General features: G+C 44.8%; 2 pseudogenes; both read right to left on the bottom strand.

Annotated features, from left to right (window-relative positions):
- Positions 1 to 5166: 5166 nt before the first annotated feature.
- On the bottom strand, positions 5167 to 6084 carry LOC147974788 (uncharacterized; annotated as a pseudogene).
- A 26-nt stretch (positions 6085 to 6110) lies between these two features.
- On the bottom strand, positions 6111 to 7218 carry LOC147974787 (uncharacterized; annotated as a pseudogene).
- Positions 7219 to 22982: the final 15764 nt, after the last annotated feature.

Raw genomic sequence — 22982 nt, 5'->3', positions numbered from 1 at the left:
CATTTCTGTCGCTAGATCTTGGGTAATAATGCTAGAGTAGGAGTAGAGTGCTGGTAACTTTGACCGCTCAGACGCAGGCAGCTCGAGACGGTCCCGTCATTTACATCTCATACAGTATCAACTTTAGATCGCTCATTCGCTCACACAGTAACTGCAGATCGCTCGAGAGGTGACTGTCTCGTACTGCTTGCGCGATCTTAAGTGACCCTACTGCTGCTGCGCGCTCCATGGATAAGCCCAACCCTACTACGTGTTAGTTAATCTTAGTCCAGATTCGGTGTCCATATATAGCAGTTCAACTCGACCAATTTTGCACAACCAACGGCACATCAACCCTACTACGAGTTGGGTTTCTTTTTGACTATTTGCAACGAGTTAAGATGCATTTTTATAAAGTCTCCTTGTCCGTAATATGTCTTTATGTCTCTTTCGGTATCAATATATAGCACTTCAACTCGATCAATTTTGCACAACCAACGGCACATCAACGCGTATGCAGAATACGCCGGCCATGTGTTTCCTTTTGACTAATTTGCAACGTGTTGAGATGCATTTTTATTAGGTCTCCTTGTCGGCAGTGGCAGGTCGAAGTTTTTATGTCCCTATATAGATACGTTAGCCCGGCCAATAAGTGGCTTTGTCTCACGCTAAGTACGCTTGCACAAGGAACGTAGGCGTGCTTGGCCACGCCAAGAGTTCCCTAGCGGATGAATGGGACTAGGCGAGATGCTACAAAAGAAGTGGTTGGGATTACACTCTCACTGATCTCCTTTTATACCAAAAAATGTGCGACTGAAGGCTGTGCAGCCTGCTCCTTGATGCAGCTTTGGATCACGGTTTCGCCGCGCATTAAGATAACTCTGACCCGACCTAATGGTGAGAAAGATAGGAGTATATTTTACATCCCAGAGGGGCTACCATGGCGCGTGTTTCTCTAGTCCGGGTGCAACTGGTGGGTACCTAACCATTTTTTGTGAACTTACAAATTCGGGGTCAGCGATTTCTTGAGGGCCACAAAATTTGCGTCCATAATATGACGTGTATGCCGAAGTATGTTGAAATTGTATGACTGTCCGAGGGACCATGCATATACATCCATCGATCGACGAAGTTTACTGAGAAAATCGTGAAACTTATAGAACGTGTATTATTCATCAACTATCTACATTCCTACCCAAATCATCTACAGCTTGGCTCGATTGACTCGGCCAATTAGGGAGGGCTAGAGTAAACACACAATCATATATGAGCAACCCGGCCCGAAAGTCCACTCGAAGCCCGAAATGACGAAAAAAGTATGGAGAGTATCATACCATATCGTTATTGTTTTTTTGAGCAAAAGAGGGTTTTCCCTCCGATTAACATTAGAGAAACCATCAAGCATCCGATAGGTTACTGTTATAATCTGACCCTAATATAACCTAGACATAGTTCAACGCGAAGACAAGCAAGAAAATAAAACAGGAGGCCACTGCCTAACAGCAGGCACTCGAACAAGTCTAAGAGATTAGAGGCTCCAGGTGAGCAGCGCGCCCAGGCTTCATTGTCCTGATCCGATTCACCAAAAGAAGCTTCCTTCACTGCTGAATTCGAAGCACGCCAAAACGCCATCCTTGCGCCGCCTTGTAAATATTTCTTGCTACCTGCTCCATGAGTCTTGCTCCCAGCGTCAACATTCTTTCCTCTGGGTCATTTCTCTGCAAAATAGCCCAATCACAAATCCAACCACACATCATTTTTTACAATCCCCATTGGTTGAGTTGTCTCTTTTCTATCAAAGACAATGTCATTTTTACATCTCCAGAATGGCCATAAAAGGGTTGAAGTGCCAACCAAGATCAGCTTCTTGTTATCTGTCTGAATTTTTTTTAGCCAATTCCCAAGACAGTCATTGAGATCTCTAGGAGTATTTTTAGATCAAAAGCATAGCTAACTAAAGCCCAAATTATTCTGGCTACAGAACATGAAAAGAATAAGTGATCATTTGTTTCATCTTTGCCACACAGCATACAATGTTTTTCTCCCTTCCATCCTCTCCTTAATAGGTTATCTCTAGTAAGGATACTTTTCCTAGCAATAAGCCAAAGAAAGAACTTGATTTTGGCAGGGACTTTAGTTTTTCACATCAATCCTAATCAGATGCTTGTACAATGATTTGACAGAGAATTTTCTGTCCGCAGACAACATCCACATAGGTTTATCACTCCCCCCATACATCAAGACTTCCTCACACCTTCTCAGACTATTCCAAAGCTGTTGAGTGTCTCCAAAAAGAGATCTCTTGAAAGTGAAGCCGCCCCAACCTTTATCAATAGCCTCTCTAACTGAAATCCCATGGTCATTGCTAATAAAGAATAGAGAGGAATGGGCATCTTTAAGTGGTTTATCTCCTACCCACCAGTCTTCCCAAAACCTGATATTTTTCCTATCCCCCATTTTTTTTCTTATCATGGGGGTAAAAGTATTTTTTGACTTCCAAATTGTTAGACCAAAATTGGGAGTCTCCATTTCTATGTTCAATCCCAGAAAGATATTTGTTCTCAACGTATTTTTCCTTAATAATCCCCTGCCAGAAACCATCTTCATTTTCTAATTTCCACAGCCACTTAGCTAATATAGCAATGTTAAACATTTCAAGGTTTGTAATCCCCAGGCCCCCTTGATGTTTTGGAAGACAACTGGTTTTCCAGTTCACCAGGTGGTATTTTTTATCTTCCTCAGCTTGCCATACCATCCTGGCTCTGTAAAAATCCATCTTCTTTCTGACAGCAGAAGGGAGGGGATAAAAGGAATATTAGAAAGACAAGAGTGCACCAAAGTAACTCTTCCTGCAATACTAAGTAATCTACCTTGCCAACAGGCACATCTTTTCTCAATTTTCCCAGTTACATTCTTCCACATACTATTTCTGATTCTTTTACTAGACACAGGCAAACCAAGATATTTTAGGGGGGTTTCCCCCAGGATGCATGTGAATATTTCCTGATACAAATCCTTTCTCTCTCTAGCCCCCCAAACAGAAATATTTCACTTTTATGAAAGTTTATTGTCAGTCCAGACATCTGCTCAAAAGCAGTTAAGATAAATTTGAGATTTCTAGCAGAATTTTCATCATCTTGGATCAAGAAAATGGTGTCATCAGCATATTGTAGCATGCTAACCATATTTTCATGGTAGTCAGTGAGTACCCCTTTAATGAACCCTTTAGTTCTAGCTTTGTCTAATATAATGACAAGAGCATCCACTGCGAGGTCAAAAAGCAGAGGAGACAATGAATCTCCTTGTCTGGGCCCTTTGAAAGTTTTAAAGTAAGGACCAATATCCTCATTGACTTTAACTCCCACATGTCCCCCCCCCCTCATAGTGTGCATCACCCAATCACACCATTTATATGGGAATTTTTTAAGTTTCAGCATCTTATGTACAAAAGGCCATTTAATTTTATCATATGCTTTTTCAAAATCAACTTTGAACAGCATATCGCTCTATTTTTTGGTGTGAATGGAGTTTAAAGTCTCATGTAAGATCACAACCCCCTCCATGATGTATCTTCCTTTCACAAAGGCAGTTTGAATTGGGGAAATAATGGGATTTACCACTTTACTTAATCTGTTCATCAACACCTTAGTAATAATTTTGAAACTAACATTCAAGAGAGAGATGGGTCTAAATTTTTGGATTTGTCTAGCATCTTTGGTTTTAGGGACTAGAGTGATAATCCCATAGTTCAGCCTAGCCAAATCAACCTTTCCACTATGAAAATCTTCCAGGATGGCTTTTAGATCTGTTTTCAGCAACTCCGAAAAATGTTGGTAGAAGTCAACATCAAATCCATTAGGTCCGGGACTTTTTTTCTTTTCCATATTATGAACTACCTCTCTGATGTCCTCCATACTAAAAAGGTTTGATCAGTTCTAGTTCTTCCCGAGGGGAAATTCCCTCAGGGTTTTGGATGTCAAGGTTGATGCTGGAATTCTCAGCTTGTCCAAACAATTTTTTGTAGTAATCAGTTACGTGTTCCATGAGTTTAACACCCCCCTCAATGGGTTCTCCCTCATGTTCCAAAGTAGTGATTATGTTTCTTCTTCTTCTCCCATTAACCTTGGCATGGTAGTATCTAGTATTAGAGTCTCCCTATCTAATTTCTCTGTCTTTATATCTTTGTAGCCATTTGATTTCCTCCATTTTAAGAATGTCTTTCAGTTCTCTTCTAAAGGCTTTCCGAATCTCTCTATCTTGGGCACTAAGGCCTCTGATTTCGGCATTCTTATCTAGCTCATCTAATAATCCAAATAGTTCGTTTTTCCTTTTCCTGTATACAACATTAGCATTGATTATCCAACCCTTGATTTTTTTTGTCTAATATTTCTCAACTTACTTTGCCAAATGTCCAGGCTGGAACCTCTACATTTAATATTCCAATTTTTCCACAAATTCTCTAAAATCCTCCATAAGCATCCAGGCATTTTCAAATCTAAAAATAGGCTGGCTTTTCTTATGATTTCCAGTATCCAAGAGGAGAGGGGTGTGATAAATAGTTTCCCTTTCCATGGCATTTACCATGGCTAGGGGATATTTATCTTCCCAATCTGGGACGATAAAAATTCTGTCCAATTTCTCATATGTGGGCTTAGGTAAATTATTTGACAAAGTATATCTCCTCCCATCCAAAGGGAGGTCCCCGAGACCAGCATGTTCTATAATTGCATTAAAGACAAAACTAAAATGATCCACTCCCCTAGGCTTGTTTTTCTTCGAGTTGTTTCTAATTAGGTTAAAGTCACCTCCAATCACACAGGGTTGTGGATTATCCTGATAGAATCTGGAAAGTTCAGCTAGAAAGGTTGCCTTTCCATCTTTTTGTGCATCTCCATAAACTGTGACTAAATTCCAGCTAAATTTAGCTATCTTGTCAAACAGATGTATTTTGACAAGGTAAATCACTATTAACCCCTACCAAAATTCCACCAGATTTGCCTCTAGGGGAAATCCATTCCTAGAGGAAATTTCTCCATCCAGAAAGGTTATGTAACTCATTTTTTGTAAAGTCACCCTTAATAGTTTCCTGAAGACCAAAAAAATCTAGTTGTTTCTCCAGTATGGTATCTCTAATAAAGTTCCTTTTAATATCCTGCCATATTCCCCTAACATTCCAAAAAAGGCCTCTCATCTTTTTTTCTTATGCTTAGCCCCCCCACTCGAGATGGATTTTTTCCCAGCACTAATGGCTATTACTCCACCTCTTATTTTTCTGTTGCTAGAGAAAATCTTTTTAAATTTGTCATAATGTTCTAGTTCTACTTCTGCATCAGAGTTATCTCCTTCTGAACATAAATCTTCTAACTCAGCATCTCCAATATCAATAAGACTTGAAGAGCTATCTTTCACCTCATCCATGTTCTTGTTAATTAAACTTTGGAGATATATATCTCTTCTAGCCTGCTCCATGTTAGAGATCAGGTCTAGGTTTTGGTTAACCATATCCAAAGCACACCCCAGATCAATCCCCACTTTACTTGTCATATCATATAAGGATTTTTTTTCATTAAAAGGATTAGTACTCTTACCATAATTGTCTTTTTCGACTACCCTTTCCTTGGCTAGGTCTTCAATTTTTGCATCCTTCTTGTCCAGGTTTCTATCACTTCTTCTAGTAGGGCCATCTTTGTATTGTCCTTTTCTCCTTCCACCTTATTTATCCCCAGTTTAACACCCAAAGATTCCACTGAGTCTTGGCTTGTGGAGTAGTCCACATGTTCTGTATATGCATCTTCGGGTGTGTGGTCCTGAGGGATTTCAGAATCTAACTCATTTTTTCTCCTATATCATCTCCATACATCTGTTTCTCTTCCCATGTATCAATCTTTTCCATGCATTTATTGATAAGCTCCCGTTGACCTTGAATCATCTCTACCAGTTTTTCTTCTCTATTTCCCAAGTGGCAGTCTTTTTTTCCTCCACTGCTCTCCAAGCCTCATGCCTGCATCTATTCTCTTCCACTTCTTGACATTTCATCATCGCTTTCTCTAATTCAGCCTCAACTTTCTTCCTCGGTCCTACTTCCACGAGATATTATTTCTACATCTTCAGGATCTCTTTATTTTTCTGCTTCATTTCCTCAATTGTTTGAGCCCCACACTGCCCAGGGAGATATTCTCCTTATTTCCTTCTGATTCCATGTCTCCTATTTGATTTTTTTTCCTACCCACCAACTCCCTCTAGATTCAGTACAGTTTCCATAGCTCGAAACTTTATTTTTTCCTCATATTACCCCTGTTCAATCACCTCCTCAAGCTCCATATTCACTGTATAGATCATCAGCTCTTTGTCAGTCACCTCAGTGTGATGGTTTTTTTCATAATCTCTGACTCCCACCTTAGCTCTGATTTTTTATTTTAGAATAGTGGTCATATCAATTTCCAATACAGGACCCACAGTAGCAGCCACCTCACACATCCCAAAGAAGTGTATGAAGCATTCAGACACTTTTCCAAACTGAACCCACACTGTGTGCAATTTGCCAATAGCTTGAGTATCATAAGTCCAACTGTCCACATTAATCACAACCTTGGTCCCCAGGAAGTTAAAATTCCCAAATTTGTGTAGTTCTGTAAGTATGCTTTTACTAGGAAATCTCATTAGATAAGCTTTGTCTCCATGTTTCTTATGTCTCCACTGCCAATTCCAACTAAACATATAGTTGAAGCCCTCTAGGAACTGTGTTTCATTGATCTCACCTGAAGTGATGTTGACTATGGCCATAGGGTTTGTCTGCTCATTGCTCACCACCTCTTTTGAATTTTTCACAAACAACACCCCTAGTCCTCTGGCAACATATCCTATAAACTTTGGGGTTGGCTTGATCTGCTTCAGCCATGCACACTCTTCAGTAATGTGAGAGTTTTTGTCACATATGATATAATGCGGTAACTTGTAGTCTCTTGTCATATGCCTAGTATCTTTGCATTTGTTGCACATGACTCTGAAATTGCCCCCATTTTTGCTCTGATCAATGTTATCTATCTGTCCAAACCTGGTATTCTGTGCCCATCCATTATGTCCTTGCTTGTTACCCATTCCTATTTCAGCCTCTCCCCTTCTTGTGTAGTCTTTTCCTTCTCCATAATCTCCTTTTTTCTTATCAAAATCATTGTTTCTACTACTTCCTGTAAGAGTAGCATCTCCCCCCAGATGAACTTTCCACCCTTGCTGGGCCATCTGAGCCAACAGAGCCCCAAACCACTGCCGCTGTTTGATCAAATCAAAGGAGGGAGCCAGAACCGCAGTAGTTTCTTTACCTTTGAGATCTCCATGTTGGAGATATGCCATAGAGGCAATCATGTATGATGATATTTCCTATGTGTTTATGAATAAAGATAGTCCTTGGACATTATCAATGATGTGTATCAGCAAGTACGTGACTTGTTTGTGGGACTATGCATTGTATGATGACTGTCCTAAAAGGTCCCTAGTCGAAAGGGTTGTGTGGACGCACAACCGACTAGACTAGCATATGACACGGTCGATGGCTTGGTCTCACTAGCTATGGAGCATTGGATGCTCACCGGATAATATGGACTTGGAAGGATTTAGTCAGATTCGACGTAGTCGGATCCGAATCGAGATAAGGTCCGAGTCGGACAGACCCAACTATGAGACGCAGCGATATGTCATATGTGGGTCTCTAGTACAACATACGTTCTATGTCCTAAGACCTGAGCTGGCGCATATACTCGGGATGGTAACAGACTTGCTTTGGGCCAACCAAACGCTACTCCGTGACTGGGTAGTTACAAAGGTAGGTTTCGGGCTTGTCCAGACCCATGCTGCGAGACATGGTCGAGCAAGATGGGATTTGCCCCTCCGATCAGGAGAGATATACTCTGGGCCCCTCGTGTGATCCGACCAGGATAAGCATGGCCATGCGACAAGGATTATGAGATAATCCAGTCTGTGGTCGGCCTCACTGGAACGAGAAAGAGGTCGGGCTAGCACAAGGATGACAGACTCGCCTTGAGCCCGACAACATATATCGTGTGGCAAAAAGAATGGAAGTGTGATGTACAGGGTCGCCTAACCAGCTTCATCGTCAGCTTGGTGGTCGGCACGCCTTGCTAGAGGCCGCTACTAGCCATGTAGTCCGGATGTGATCCGAACTGCGGCCAAGCCGGCTTGAACCTAAGGGGTTGCGCGCTTAAGGGAAGGAACCTACGAGGTCGGATCCGAGGACACTGGTCGGATGTGATCCGAGCTGTATTCGAATTGTGGCCGAGTAGACTTATGGGCTTTAGGGTCTGTGCGAGGCCCAAGTGTTGAGCCCGCGACGGACGCCTATATAAAGTGGAGGTGCCGCACACTCACGCGATTGATCGCTTCGGCGTTGTCACTAGGGTTTGCATGTGTTGCAAATAGACACCTCCAGTCACCGCCGGTTGTGTGATCGGACCTAGCAGTCCGCCACACGAAGTTCCTCCTGCACGCGCGAATACTGTTAGAGGCGGTGCACTTGCGTCGCTCCGGTGAACCTGTACGTTGGAACCGACTACCGGCTGTATGAGGGAGATCGGACGAGGAGGAAACGATCCACGCAGACGTGCTGCCCCAACTCTTCTTCCGCTGCACGGCACTGCGCGTCTAGTGGTAACGAACTGTGATCCATCTCCCATAGCATGTTCTTGGTTGTTCTGCGTGTAGGAAAATTTTAATTTGCAGTCGACACACCCTACGTAGATTCCAACAGTAGTATCAGAGCCTCTACTATAGGATTTGGATTCAGATTGTATGCATATTAGATATGTGGAGGCGATAGATGAGATCTATTGTCGTTGATGGGACCGCCGTGTGCATAGCGCCTTGTATTTCGTACACGATCACTCAAACCGGTAGAATGTGATTCTATGTGTAACTTTGTTTTACAGGTTTGATGTGAATAGTATGGCTCATGTGTATGTGATGCATGTGTGTAAATTATACATGGCCTGCGTGTCATGTTTGTCAGCCGGCGGGAGCCAAAGTGTTGTCATTATATTGTATAACAACGTGCGTGTCGACTTGTGACTCTATGTAAAATTCATTACTAGTTGTAGTAGTTAGATAACAGAGATCAGGTTGGTGGCTTGGCATCCCGGCGTGACAAACAAGATGGAGTTCCTAGATGGTCATCGGAGTCGGGGCCGACCTAGAAGGACATCCATGAAGGAGCCATACTATTTCACAATATATATTTTACTTGTGATTGCTATGCTTCTTTGTTTCTATGCATGTTCGAATGGTAGAAAGATCCCTCGTGAATACCAAGTAAATTTCCATTCCTGATGTTCCACCTTCGCACGTCAAGTACGTCTAGTAGTGGGCTCATAAAATTGGGGTGCTGCTAGGTGTCCTTGAACTGAAGGGTTCGTGTCGGACACGGACATGCACTGCATTAGGTTAACTTGACAAGGCAATCAAACGATTTTGGGCCTTGTGGCAAAAGAGGTCTGGAGCCGGGGTATGAGATACCTACTCGACCGACAGGAGTCGTATAGAGATAGGATTAGCAAGGAGTTGCTTACCGGATAGACATGTTGTCTAGCAGTGATGCTAAAGCTCACTAGCCGCATGTGCTAGTCGGATCCTGAATCACTGAGAATTTGCGGAGGGATGCTGACTTCAGTGGGAGTATTTCTCTTTAAGGCTAAAATTACTCTACATAAACACATTGCTTATTGATTGCATACTTTTCTGTTGTACATCAATGGCACCACCTGCTCAACCCAACTTTGCATTGAAATCAATTATGGAAAAGGATAAACTAAATGGAACAAACTTTACTACCTGGTATAGAAATTTGAGAATTGTTCTCAAGCATGATAAAAAGGAACATGTTCTAGAGGATCCGCTTCCAGAGGAACCTGCCGATAATGCTAGTACCACAACCAAGAATTCCTACCAAAAACTCGTTGATGATTCAAACAAGATCAGTTGCCTCATGCTGGCTTGTATGGAGCCCGATTTGCAGCAACATTTCGAAGACGTTGGGGCTTTCGATATGATCGAGAGTCTCAAGAGCATGTTTCAGGTGCAGGCTAGGACCGAAAGGTTCAACGTCTGGCGATCCTTGATGGATTATAAGCTGAAGGAAGGTGATCCACTGAGCCTGCATGTGATCAAGATGATTGGATATGTGCAAGCTTTGGATCGGTTGGGCCTCCCGCTCTTGGATGAGCTGGCTACTGATGCAGTTCTGGGTTCTCTTCTGCCCAGCTATGGGACGTTCATCTTGAACTATCATATGCATGTCATGGATAAGAATCTCACTGAATTTCATGGGATGCTCAAAGTGGCAGAGTAGGATATTAAGAAAGGCACGCATCAAGTGTTGATGGTGCAGAAATCGGCTAAGTTCAAGAAGAGTTGGTCCAAGAAAAAAGGCTAAGGCAAAGGGCATGGAGACGGTAACCTCCGCTGCTGCGCCGAAGTCTGGACCGGACTCAAAGACCATTTGCTATCATTGCAAGGAAACTGGTCACTGGAAGAGGAACTGTAGCAAGTGGCTTGCAGAGCATGGCAAGAAGGCCGGGAATGCTGCTTCAGGCAAAGGTACACTTGTTGCATATGTTATAGACATTTACCTTGCTGACATACCTACTAGCTCTTGGGTATTTGATACCAGATCGGTTGTTCATATTTGCAACTCGATGCAGGGGCTGGTAAGAACTAGGCGTGTGGCACAAGGGGAGATTGACATCAGGGTCGGCAACAAAGCAAGAGTTGCTGCGTTGGAGGTCGGCACAATGCAACTCCAACTTCCTTCTGGATTTATTTTGAAATTAAATAATTGTTATTACATTCCTGCACTTAGTCGGAACATTATTTCTGCCTCATGCTTGATGAGTCAGGGTTATGAATTCAATTTAAAGGACAATGGTTGTTCGATTTATTTGAATGGTATGTTCCACTGCTATGCACCCATCATTGATGGGTTATTTATATCGAATCAAGAACAGGAACCGGTCTATAACGTGAATGTTAAGAGGCATAAGCCTAATGAGATAAATCCGACATACTTCTAGCATTGCCGGCTTGGACACATTAGTCTGAAATGCATGAAGAATATCCATGATGATGGACTCCTAACTTCGACCGACTTTGGGTCATTTGAGACATGCGAATCATGCTTGCTCGGCAAGATGACTAAGTCTCCTTTCGCAAAGAGTTGTGAGAGGGCATCTGAGCTGTTGGAACCGATACACGGTGATGTGTGTGGACCAATGAGCACAACTGCTAGAGGTGGCTATCAGTACATCGTGCCTTTTACCGATGACTTGAGTAGATATGGATATATCTATTTGATGAGGCACAAGTCGGAGACTTTTGAGAAGTTCAAAGAGTTTCAAAACGAGGTTGAGAATCAGCTCGGCAAGACTATAAAACTTCTACGATCTGATCGTGGAGGTGAGTACATGAGCCAGGAGTTTGATGATCATCTGAAAAGCAGAGGTATAGTACCTCAGCTCACACCTCCGGGTACGCCACAAATAAATGGTGTATCGGAATGGAGGAATCGTACCTTGTTGGACATGGTTTGATCTATGATGAGCAAATCATATTTACCATTGTCATTCTGGGGATACGCTCTCGAAACTGCAGCTTTCACACTTAACAGGGTACCATCAAAATTCGTAGACAAGACACCACATGAGATGTGGACCGGGAAGAGTCCCAGTTTGTCTTTTCTAAAGATTTGGGGTTGTGAAGCATTTGTCAAGAAACTTATGTCAGACAAGCTTACACCCAAGTCGGATAAATGCATATTCGTGGGATATCCGAGGGAAACCTTGGGATATAGTTTCTACAACCGGGAAGAGAACAAAGTGTTTGTTGCTCGGAACGGGGTTTTCCTTGAGAAAGAGTTTCTTAGTCGGGAGGCTAGTGGGAGGACGGTCCGACTCGAAGAAATTCGAGGACCACTCGGGGACGGCTCAGCTGGTGATGAGATCATACCGGAGTCAGTTAGGGAACCCGTAGTGGAAGCGGCACCGGAACCACAGAGGTCGGAAAGATTGCGCAGAGTGCGTGATGTATTGTTGCTAGAAAGTGACGAGCTGGCCACGTATGCAGAAGCGATGGTGAGCCCGAATTCCGAGGCATGGCTAGAGGCCATGAGATCCGAGTTAAAGTCCATGGATGAAAATCAAGTCTGGGACTTGGTTGATCCGTCGCCTGGCGTAACAGCCATTGGTTGCAAATGGGTCTTTAAGAAGAAAACCGATGTGGATGGAAATGTTCAGATCCACAAAGCTTGGCTTGTCGCTAAGGGTTATGGACAAGTTCAAGGAATTGACTACGATGAGACTTACTCGCCGGTAGCGATGCTAAAGTCGGTGAGGATCATACTAGATATAGCTGCATATTTTGATTACGAGATATGGCAGATGGATGTCAAGACGGCTTTCCTTCACGGAAATTTAACCGAGGACGTGTATATGATACAGCCCGAGGGTTTTGTCGATCCGACTAGCACTAGTAAGGTATGCAAGCTCAAGAGATCCATTTATGGGTTGAGGCACGCATCTCAGAGTTGGAACATTCGTTTTGATGAGGTCATCATGGTCTCGGTTTCATCAAAAGTGATGAGGATGCTTGTTTATACAAGCAGTTAAGTGGGAGCTCGATTGTGTTTTTGATCTTGTATGTGGATGACATACTACTGATCGGAAATGATGTTTCGATGCTGAACTCGGTCAAGGAATCATTGAATGGCAAGTTTTCAATGAAGGACGTTGGTGAGGCAGTTTACATTTTAGGCATCAAGATCTATAGAGATAGATCGAGGAGGCTGGTCGGCTTGAGCCAAAGCACGTACATAGATAAAGTGTTGAAGCGGTTCAACATGAGTGAGGCCAAGAAAGGGTTCTTGCCTGTCTCACATGGTATAAGGCTAAGCGAGACTCAGAGTCCTTCGACATCTGATGAGCGAAGTAGGATGAGTCGGATTCCGTATGCCTCGGCAATTGGATCCATCATGTATGCCATGATATGTACCAGGCCAACCCAGGTGAGAGTTACTGGGCAGCGGTAAAGACTATTTTGAAGTACCTGAAAAGGACTAAAGAGATGTTCCTAGTTTATGGAGGTGAGGAAGAGCTCATCGTAAGGGGTTACGCCGATGCTAGTTTCCAAACCGACAGAGATGATTGTCGATCACAGTCCGGATTCGTGTACGTCATGAACGGAGGAGCAGTGAGCTGGATGAGTTCCAAGCAAGATACGGTGGTCGATTCTACTACGGAAGCCGAATACATTACGGCTTGTGAAGCTGCAAAGGAAGGTGTTTGGATCCGGAACTTTCTGGATGATCTTGGTATTTTCCCAGCCTCGATAAAACCGTTGGACCTTTATTGTGATAATTCTGGTGCCATCGCACAAGCCAAGGAGCCGAGGAATCACCACAAGGTCAGACACATAGATCGGAAATATCACCTGATACGAAAGATCGTAAAGAGTGGTGGTGTAGAGTTATGCAAAATTCACACGGATGCAAATGTTGCGGATCCGTTGACTAAGCCGCTTCCACAACCCAAGCATGAGGGGCACGTTAGAGCTATGGGCATTCGATGTCTATTTGATTGACTCTAGTGCAAGTGGGAGACTGTTGGAGATATACCCTAGAGGCAATCATGTATGATGATATTTCCTATATGTTTATGAATAAAGATAGTCCTTGGACATTATCAATGATGTGTATCAGCAAATACGTGACTTGTTTGTGGGACTATGCATTGTATGATGACTATCCTAAAACGTCCCTAGTCGAAAGGATTGTGTGGACGCACAGCCGACTAGACTAGCATATGACATGGTCGATGGCTTGGTCTCACTAGCCATGGAGCATTGGATGCTCATCGAATAATATGGACTTGGAAGGATCTGGTCAGATTCGACGTAGTTGGATCCGAGTCGAGATAAGGTCCGAGTCGGACAGACCCAACTATGAGACGCAGCGATACGTAATCTGTAAGTCTCTAGTACAACATACATTCTATGTCCTAAGACCTGAGCTGGCGCATATACTCGGGATGGTAACAGACTTGCTTTGGGCCAACCAAACGCTACTCCGTGACTGGGTAGTTACAAAGGTAGGTTTCATGCTTGTCCAGACCCATGCTGCAAGACATGGTCGAGCAAGATGGGATTTTCCCCTCCAATCAGGAGAGATATACTCTAGGCCCCTCGTGTGATCCGACCAGGATAAGCATGGCCATGCGACAAGGATTATGAGATAATCCAGTTTGTGGTCGGCATCACTGGAACGAGAAAGAGGTCGGGCTAGCACAAGGATGACAGACTCGCCTTGAGCCCGACAACATATATCGTGTGGCAAAAGGAATGGAAGTGTGATGTACATGTTCACCTAACCAGCTTCATCGTCAGCTTGGTGGTCGGCACGCCTTGCTAGAGGCCGCTACCAGCCATGTAGTCCGGATGTGATCCGAACTGCGGTCAAGCCGGCTTGAACCTAAGGGGTCACGCGCTTAAGGGAAGGAACCTACGAGGTCGGATCCGAGGACACTGGTCGGATGTGATCCGAGCTGTATTCGGATTGTGGCCGAGTAGACTTATGGGCTTTAGGGTCCGTGCGAGGCCCAAGTGTTGAGCCCGTGATGGACGCCTATATAAAGTGGAGGTGCCGCACACTCACGCGATTGATCGCTTCGGCGTTGTCACTAGGGTGTGCATGTGTTGCGAATAGACACCTCCACTCGCCGCCGGTTGTGTGATCGGACCTAGCAGTCCGCCACACAATGTTCCTCCTGCACGCGTGGATACCGTTAGAGGCGGTGCACTTGCGCCGCTCCGGCGAACCTGTATGTGGGAACCGACTACCGGCTGTACGAGGGAGATCGGACGAAGAGGAGGAGGAGACGATCCACGCAGACGCGCTGCCCCAACTCTTCTTCCACTGCACGGCACTATGCGTCTAGTGGTAACGAACTGTGATCCGTCTCCCATAGCATGTTCTTGGTTGTTCTGCACGTAGGAAAATTTTAATTTGCAGTCGACGCACCCTACCGTAGATTCCAACACTCCAGTTATCTGCTATTCTTCCATCTTTTTCGCAGAGTCTTCCTTGTTACCCATTGGAATCTTCAAATCTTCTCTCCCTCTTCCATCCAACTCCATTTGCTGATTAGAATTCCCAGCTCCTTCTCTAGATCCAAATATCTCTCATTTCTCTCATTGTTAGGGTAGATCTCTCTAAATCTATCTGTCTCCTCTTCTTTCTTTCTATATTGGAAGTTCTCTCAACCACCTCTATTGAATCTCCCCCCTAGATTTCCTCCAGCTCCCCTGTTCATCATCTCGACCTCTTTGTATTTTCCTGGCGGCGGCGGGGGCAGGGGAAACCCTAAATCCTCAAGGGGGTCGCACTCTCTCTCAAAGCAGAGGAGAGGCTCGTTAACAAAATGCCTTAATTTAATGAGCTAAATTGTCAAATATAGGTTTCTACTACAACGATAGCCAATAAAGGTTTCTACTGCAATGGTAGCCACACCGAATATATATAGCACTTGGATTAGGCCTCCTTTTTTAGTGGTCACTTCTAGTTTGCATATAACACTTTGATAATTCCCTACATTTCAATTCATAAGGACTTAAGTTTCCTCCTTTTTGTCGGCAAAAGGATTATTCTATGAAAGTACTCTTCAGCTCCCGACCTCAGATGCACCCAACATGAATAGTGAAGTAAAAAATAGTAAAAATAATCAAAATGTTTCTTTTGGTGGAAAACTTTGTTGAATGTTCTACATATCTGGAAGTTTTCGTGAAGAAAAAAATGTGATGCTCCTAACAAAAAGATACTAGTGCTCCAAAATGCTTTAAAAATAATTGTTTTGGAGCATTGTTTTTTCATAGCTTTATTAATGGTTTTTCCTTCACCAAAATTTGCATACATATATAACATTCAAAAATGTTTCTTGCCAAACTATCATAATTTTTTGAATCATTTGACCTTTTTTTACTGTCCACGAGGGTGCCTTTGAGCTTGAGATTAGAAACTCAATATGACCTAAGCGGTAGTGCCACGAGAAAGTGGTACTATCATTATTAACTCTACATCTTTTGGCGTGAACATGTGTATTACCACGACCGAGATTCAATGAACCATTCACATATGGTGCATGACCATGAAAGGTATCATTCATGTAAACAGAATAACCATTATTCTCTAACTTAAATGAATGACCGTATTGCAATGAACATGATCTAATCATATTCATGCTCAACGTAGACACCTGATAACATTTATCTAGGTTCAATACTAATCCCGAAGGCAGATGGAGCGTGCGATGGTGATCTCATCAACTTTGGAAACACTTCCAACACACATCGTCACCTCGCCCTTAGCCAGTCTCCGTTTAGTCCGTAGCTTTTGCTTCAAGTCACCAGTAATAGCAACTGAACCGGTATCCAATACCCAGGTGCTACCAGGAGTACTAGCGAGGTACACATTAATAACACGTATATACTTTGTTGAAGTTGCCAGCCTTCTTATCTACCATGCATTTGGGGTAATTCCGCTACCAGTGACCGTCCCCTTTACAATAGAAGCACTTAGTCTCGGATTTGGGTTCAACCTTGGGTTCCTTTACTGGAGCGGCAACTGGTTTGCCATCCATAAAGTTTCCCTTCTAGCCCTTGCCCTTCTTGAAACCAGTGGTCTTATTAAACCATCAACACTTGATGCTCCTTCTTGATTTCTACCTTTTGCGGTCTTAAGCACCGCGAACAGCTCCGGGATCAACTCCATCCCTTGCATGTCATAGTTCATCATGAAGATCTAGAAGCTTAGTGATAGTGTCTAGAGAACTCTATCAATCACTATCTTATCCGGAAGTTTAACTCCCACTTGATTTAAGTGATTGTTGCACCCAGACATTCTGAGCACATGCTCACTAGCTGAGCTATTCTCCTCCATCTTGTTGGCAAAAGAACTTGTTAGAGGTCTCACACCTCTTAACACGGGCATGAGCCTGAAATCCCAATTTCAGCTCTTGGAACATCTCATATGTTTTATGGCGTTCAAAACGTCATTGGAATCCCGATTCTAAGCCGTAAAGTGTGGTGCACTAAACTATCAAGTAGTCATCAGGATGTGTCTGTCAGGTGTTTACAACATCCATAGACGACGTTGTAGGGGTTTGCACATCGAGCGGTGCATCAAAGACGTAAGCCTTCTGTGTAGCAGTGAGGACACTCCTCGGACTACGGACCTAGTCCGCATCAGTGCTTACAATATCTTTCAACTTGGTCTTTCTCTAGGAACGTATTGAAATAGGGAGCTACAACGTGAGCTATTTATCTACAACATATTTGCAAAGACAATTTAGACTATGTTCATGATAATTGAGTTCATCTAATGAACTCCCACTCAGATAGACATCCCTCTAGTCATCTGAGTGAAACATGATCCGAGTCAACTAGGCCGTGTCCGATCATCACGTGAGACGGACTAGTCAACATCGGTGAACATCTTCATGTTGATCGTATCTTCTATATGACTCATGCTCGACTTTTCGGTCTTCCGTGTTCCGAGGCCATGTCTGTACATGCTAGGCTCGTCAAGTCAACCTAAGTGTTTTTGCTGTGTAAATCTGGCTTACACCCGTTGTATTCGAACGTTAGAATCTATCACACCCGATCATCACGTGGTGCTTCGAAACGACGAACCTTCGCAACGGTGCACAGTTAGGGGGAACACTTTTCTTGAAATTTTAGTGAGGGATCATCTTATTTAAGCTACCGTCGTTCTAAGCAAATAAGATGTAAAACATGATAAACATCACATGCAATCAAATAGTGACATGATATGGCCAATATCATTTTGCTCCTTTTGATCTCCATCTTCGGGGCTCCATGATCATCGTTGTCACCGGCATGACACCATGATCTCCATCATCGTGTCTTCTTGAAGTTGTCTCGTCATTTATTACTTCTACTACTATGGCTAATGCTTTAGCAATAAAGTAAAGTAATTACATGACGTTTATGTTGACACGCAGGTCATAAATAAATTAAGACAACTCCTATGGCTCCTGCCGGTTGTCATACTCATCGACATGCAAGTCATGATTCCTATTACAAGAACATGATCAATATCATACATCAGATATATCATTCATCACATCCTTTTGGCCATATCACATCACAAGGCATATGCTGCAAAAACAAGTTAGACGTCCTCTAATTGTTGTTGCAAGTTTTTACGTGGCTGCTATAGGTTTCTAGCAAGAACGTTTCTTACCTACGCGAAAACCACAACGTGATATGCCAATTTCTATTTACCCTTCATAAGGACCCTTTTCATCGAATCCGATCCGATTAAAGTGGGAGAGACAGACACCCGCTAGCCACCTTATGCAACTAGTGCATGTCAGTCGGTGGAACCAGTCTCACGTAAGAGTACGTGTAAGGTCGGTCCGGGCCGCTTCATCCCACGATGCCGCCGAATCAAGATAAGACTAGTAACCGCAAGCAAATTGACAAAATCGACGCCCACAACAACTTGTGTTCTACTCATGCATAGAAACTACGCATAGACCTAGCTCATGATGCCACTGTTGGGGATCGTAGCAGAAATTCAAAATTTTCTACGCATCACCAAGTTCAATCTATGGAGTAATTTAGCAACGAGGGGAAGGAGAGTGCATCTACATACCCTTGTAGATCGCTAAGCGGAAGCGTTCAAGTGAACGGGGTTGATGGAGTCGTACTCGTCGTGATTCAAATCACCGATGATCCTAGTGCCGAATGGACGGCACCTCCGTGTTCAACACACGTACAGCCCGGTGACATCTCCTACGCCTTGATCCAGCAAGGGGAGAAGGAGAGGTTTGGGAAGACTCCATCCAGCAGCAGCACGACGGCGTGGTGGTGGTGGAGGAGCGCGGGACTCCAGCAGGGCTTCGCCAAGCACTACGAGAGACGAGGAGGAAGAGGGGTAGGGCTGCGCCAATAGGGAGATTGAATGGTGTGTTGGGCTGCCCCTTTGCTCAAGTATATATAGGGGGAGGGGAGGGGCTGCGCCCCCACCTAGGGTTCCCTCCCTAGGGGTGGCGGCAGCCCCCAGATCCCATCTGGGAGGCGGCCAAGGGGGAGAGAGAGGGGGGCACCTAGGGTGGGCCTTAGGGTCCATCTGCGCCTAGGGTTTGCCCCCTCTCCTCTTGAGGACGCCTTGGGCCTTGGTGGGAGGCGCCCCATCCCACATAGGGGCTGGTCCCTTCCCACTATTGGCCCATGTAGGCCTCCGGGGCTGGTGGCCCCTCCCGGTGGACCCCCGGACCCCTCCGGTGGTCCCGGTACACTACCGGTGATGCCCGGAACACTTCCGGTGGCCAAAACCATACTTCCTATATATCAATCTTTACCTCCGGACCATTCCGGAACTCCTCGTGACGTCCGGGATCTTATCCGGGACTCCGAACAACATTCGGTAACCGCATACATACTTTCCCTATAACCCTAGCGTCATCGAACCTTAAGTGTGTAGACCCTACGGGTTCGGGAGTCATGCAGACATGGCCGAGAGAACTCTCCGGTCAATAACCAACAGCGGGATCTAGATACCCATGTTGGCTCCCACATGTTCCATGATGATCTCATCGGATGAACCACGATGTCAAGGACTTAATCAATCCCGTATACAATTCCCTTTGTCTAGCGGTACGATACTTGCCCGAGATTCGATCGTCGGTATCCTGATACCTTGTTCAATCTCGTTACCGGCAAGTCTCTTTACTCGTTCCGTAACACATCATCCCGTGATAAACTCTTTGATCACATTGTGCACATTATGATGATGTCCTACCGAGTGGGCCCAGAGATACCTCTCCGTTTACACAGAGTGACAAATCCCAGTCTCGATTCGTGCCAACCCAACAGATACTTTCGGAGATACCTGTAGTGTACCTTTATAGACACCCAGTTACGTTGTGACGTTTGGCACACCCAAAGCACTCCTACGGTATCTGGGTGTTGCACAATCTCATGGTCTAAGGAAATGATACTTGACATTAGAAAAGCTTTAGCATACGAACTACACGATCTTTGTGCTAGGCTTAGGATTGGGTCTTGTCCATCACATCATTCTCCTAATGATGTGATCCCGTTATCAACGACATCCAATGTCCATGGTCAGGAAACCGTAACCATCTATTGATCAACGAGCTAGTCAACTAGAGGCTTACTAGGGACATGGTGTTGTCTATGTATCCACACATGTATCTGAGTTTCCTATCAATACAATTCTAGCATGGATAATAAACGATTATCATGAACAATGTAATATATAATAATAACTAATTTATTATTGCCTCTAGGGCATATTTCCAACAGGAAGACCGAACCTTGCAAGTGTGTCCCATGCAGGATTTAACAATAGTTCAACATTTAACTTTTCAACCTTGCATTCACAATATACAGTTCTATGAAATCATTTGAAATTTGATGGGCATTGTCCATGTGCCGAGAGATAATTGGAGCTCATTAGCATACCAAAGCATGGAAATGGGTCCCACTTACTTGTTATAGATGCTTTCCCAAATTTGAACTTTGTAATGTAACTTCGTGCATGCATGGAGGAACAATTATTTGTATCTTGGTCCCTGTCGGTGTCAAAACCGGCGGATCTCGGGTAGGGGGTCCCAAACTGTGCGTCTAGGCCGGATGGTAACAGGAGGCAGGGGACACGAAGTTTTACCTAGGTTCGGGCCCTCTCGATGGAGGTAAAACCCTACGTCCTGCTTGATTAATATTGATGGTATGGGTATTACAAGAGTTGATCTACCACGAGATCAGAGAGGCTAAACCCTAGAAGCTAGCCTATGGTTTGATTGTTGATGTGTATGTTGTTCTACGGACTAAAACCCTCCGATTTATATAGACATCGGATAGGGTTAGGGTTACATAGAGTCGGTTACAATGGTAGGAGATCGGAACATCCGTATCGCCAAGCTTGCCTTCCACGCCAAGGAAAGTCCCTTCCGGACATGGGACGGAGTCTTCAATCTTGTATCTTCATAGTCCAGGAGTCCGGCTGAAGGTATAGTTCGGCTATCCGAACACCCCCTAATCCAGGACTCTCTCAGTAGCCCCCGAACCAGGCTTCAATGACGATGAGTCCGGCGCGCAGATTGTCTTTGGCATTGCAAGGCGGGTTCTCCTCCAAATTCCGTGTACCTGTTTGAATAAAGTCCAGTTTCTTGTAGATGTTGTGCTCCTTGGCTTCTACGCCCAATAATGGCCGTTTTCCACTGTCAAACGAATATGAAAAGTCTGAGTGTTTTTACATTCACACCCCTAGCCGTGTGAATGAGTTGCCCTTTTTAAGGGGACGAGGATTTAGATCCAATCCACACCTTCTCCCCTCCACGAGTGTTCATCAGAGCGCATCTGACAAAAGTCCATTCCACCATGGCCAGCCGCCGCAACTCCTCCTCTCGTCCTTCTAGCCCTAAGCCTGGATATTGGGAGAGATGTTCTACTCCGCAAAGCGAGCTAGTGACGCTTCAGACCAAAGGATTTCTCCCCCCGGCCTATATGGTCCCGGTCCGAGCCGGTCTCGCCGTCTACAACGGTGGAGAGCAAGCAGAGAATGCCCCTAATCCATCTAAAGGAGAGCGGGTGTGCCTTGTTCCTTACTTAATAAGGGGGCTCGGATTTCCCATCCACCCGTTTCTCCGAGGGCTGCTGGAGTTCTACGGCCTCCAGCTACATAATCTCACGCCTGCCTCAGTATTGCATATCATGGGCTTTGTAGGGGAGGTTTTTGAGGCAGAAGGCCGAACCTGTGGCGACAAACCAACCAGGGGCCGCAGGGCCCCATGGGCAGAAAAGAGGTGCAGTCCGGACCGAGGCGTCAACGTGAAGGTATGGCGCGCCCCTTTATCCCAGTCGTTATACCTTCAAGGCACACTTGACACTCCTGCCCTTTTCAGGACGAAGAGACCTCGCCGGGCTATATCCGGAGAGGCTGTTAATCGCGCCTCCACCAGCCAGGCTCCAAGGCCTGGTCCAGGGGCGGAAGCGAACGCAAGGCATGTGCCAGACGTTCCTCCGACAGAAGATGCGGACGGGTTATCTGCCACCAACTCAGAGGTGGAAAGTGCCATGAACCACAGGCATCGCCGGACAATTCTTCGCGACGCTTGCTTCTCCCAAGAGGCATTAGATGCCTTCAATTCGGGAGATGCGCACCTCCGTGCCGCTCAAAATGGTCTAGCCAGAGCCACGGAGCAATATGTAAAAGACATACGGGTAAGAAAATTTTGATAAATATATATGTAGTAGTAGCCCCCGAGACTGAAAACAGTTAGAATAAATGGTTTAAGGATCATTTGAAATGCAGGTTCTTACAGAAAATAATTCCCTACTGACCCAGGAGCTGGAAGAGTGCAAAGCCCAACTAGAGGCCACACTAGCCGCGGCAGGGGAGCCTAAGGAGACCCCCTCTGGTAATATTCATTTCGAAAGATAAGTATGTGGTGAAGCATGGCTTGTGTGCGAATCTAACAAATAAAATTGCAGATGGCGCCGGATTGAATCCGGAAAGGCAACACCTCGAACGCCAACTAAAGGCTGGTGAGAGGGTGCTGTTAAAGGTGATGGGGGAGAAGAACGTTCTCCAAGATGCCAACACCTGGCTGGGCGTCGAGCTAAAAGATGTTTGTGCCCAGCAGTCAGACTCCGTGAAGGAGAATCAGCGGCTTCGGCGCGGCATATTTAGTAAGTGCTTGAACGAACCTTTTAAAAGAAAGTTTGGCGGTGCCATTGACTAACAGAGCAATATCCGTAGGTATGTTAATAGGTCGTCCTGCAGAGGAGATGCCCGGTTCTACGGGTGACCTTATTCCCGAGCTCTTGCAATTGCTCGATCGAGTTCGGCAGGCGATGCGAGGCGTCGCCCAAGGCTTGTGGCCATCCGTCTCCACACCCGAAGG

The sequence above is a fragment of the Triticum urartu genome, chromosome 4A (assembly GCF_056163025.1).
Source record: "Triticum urartu cultivar PI428250 chromosome 4A, HENAU_Tu73, whole genome shotgun sequence".
In the NCBI taxonomy this organism is placed as follows: Eukaryota; Viridiplantae; Streptophyta; class Magnoliopsida; order Poales; family Poaceae; genus Triticum; species Triticum urartu.
Note: the sequence above shows the minus strand (reverse complement) of the source record. Positions and strands in the feature narration are given on the sequence as shown.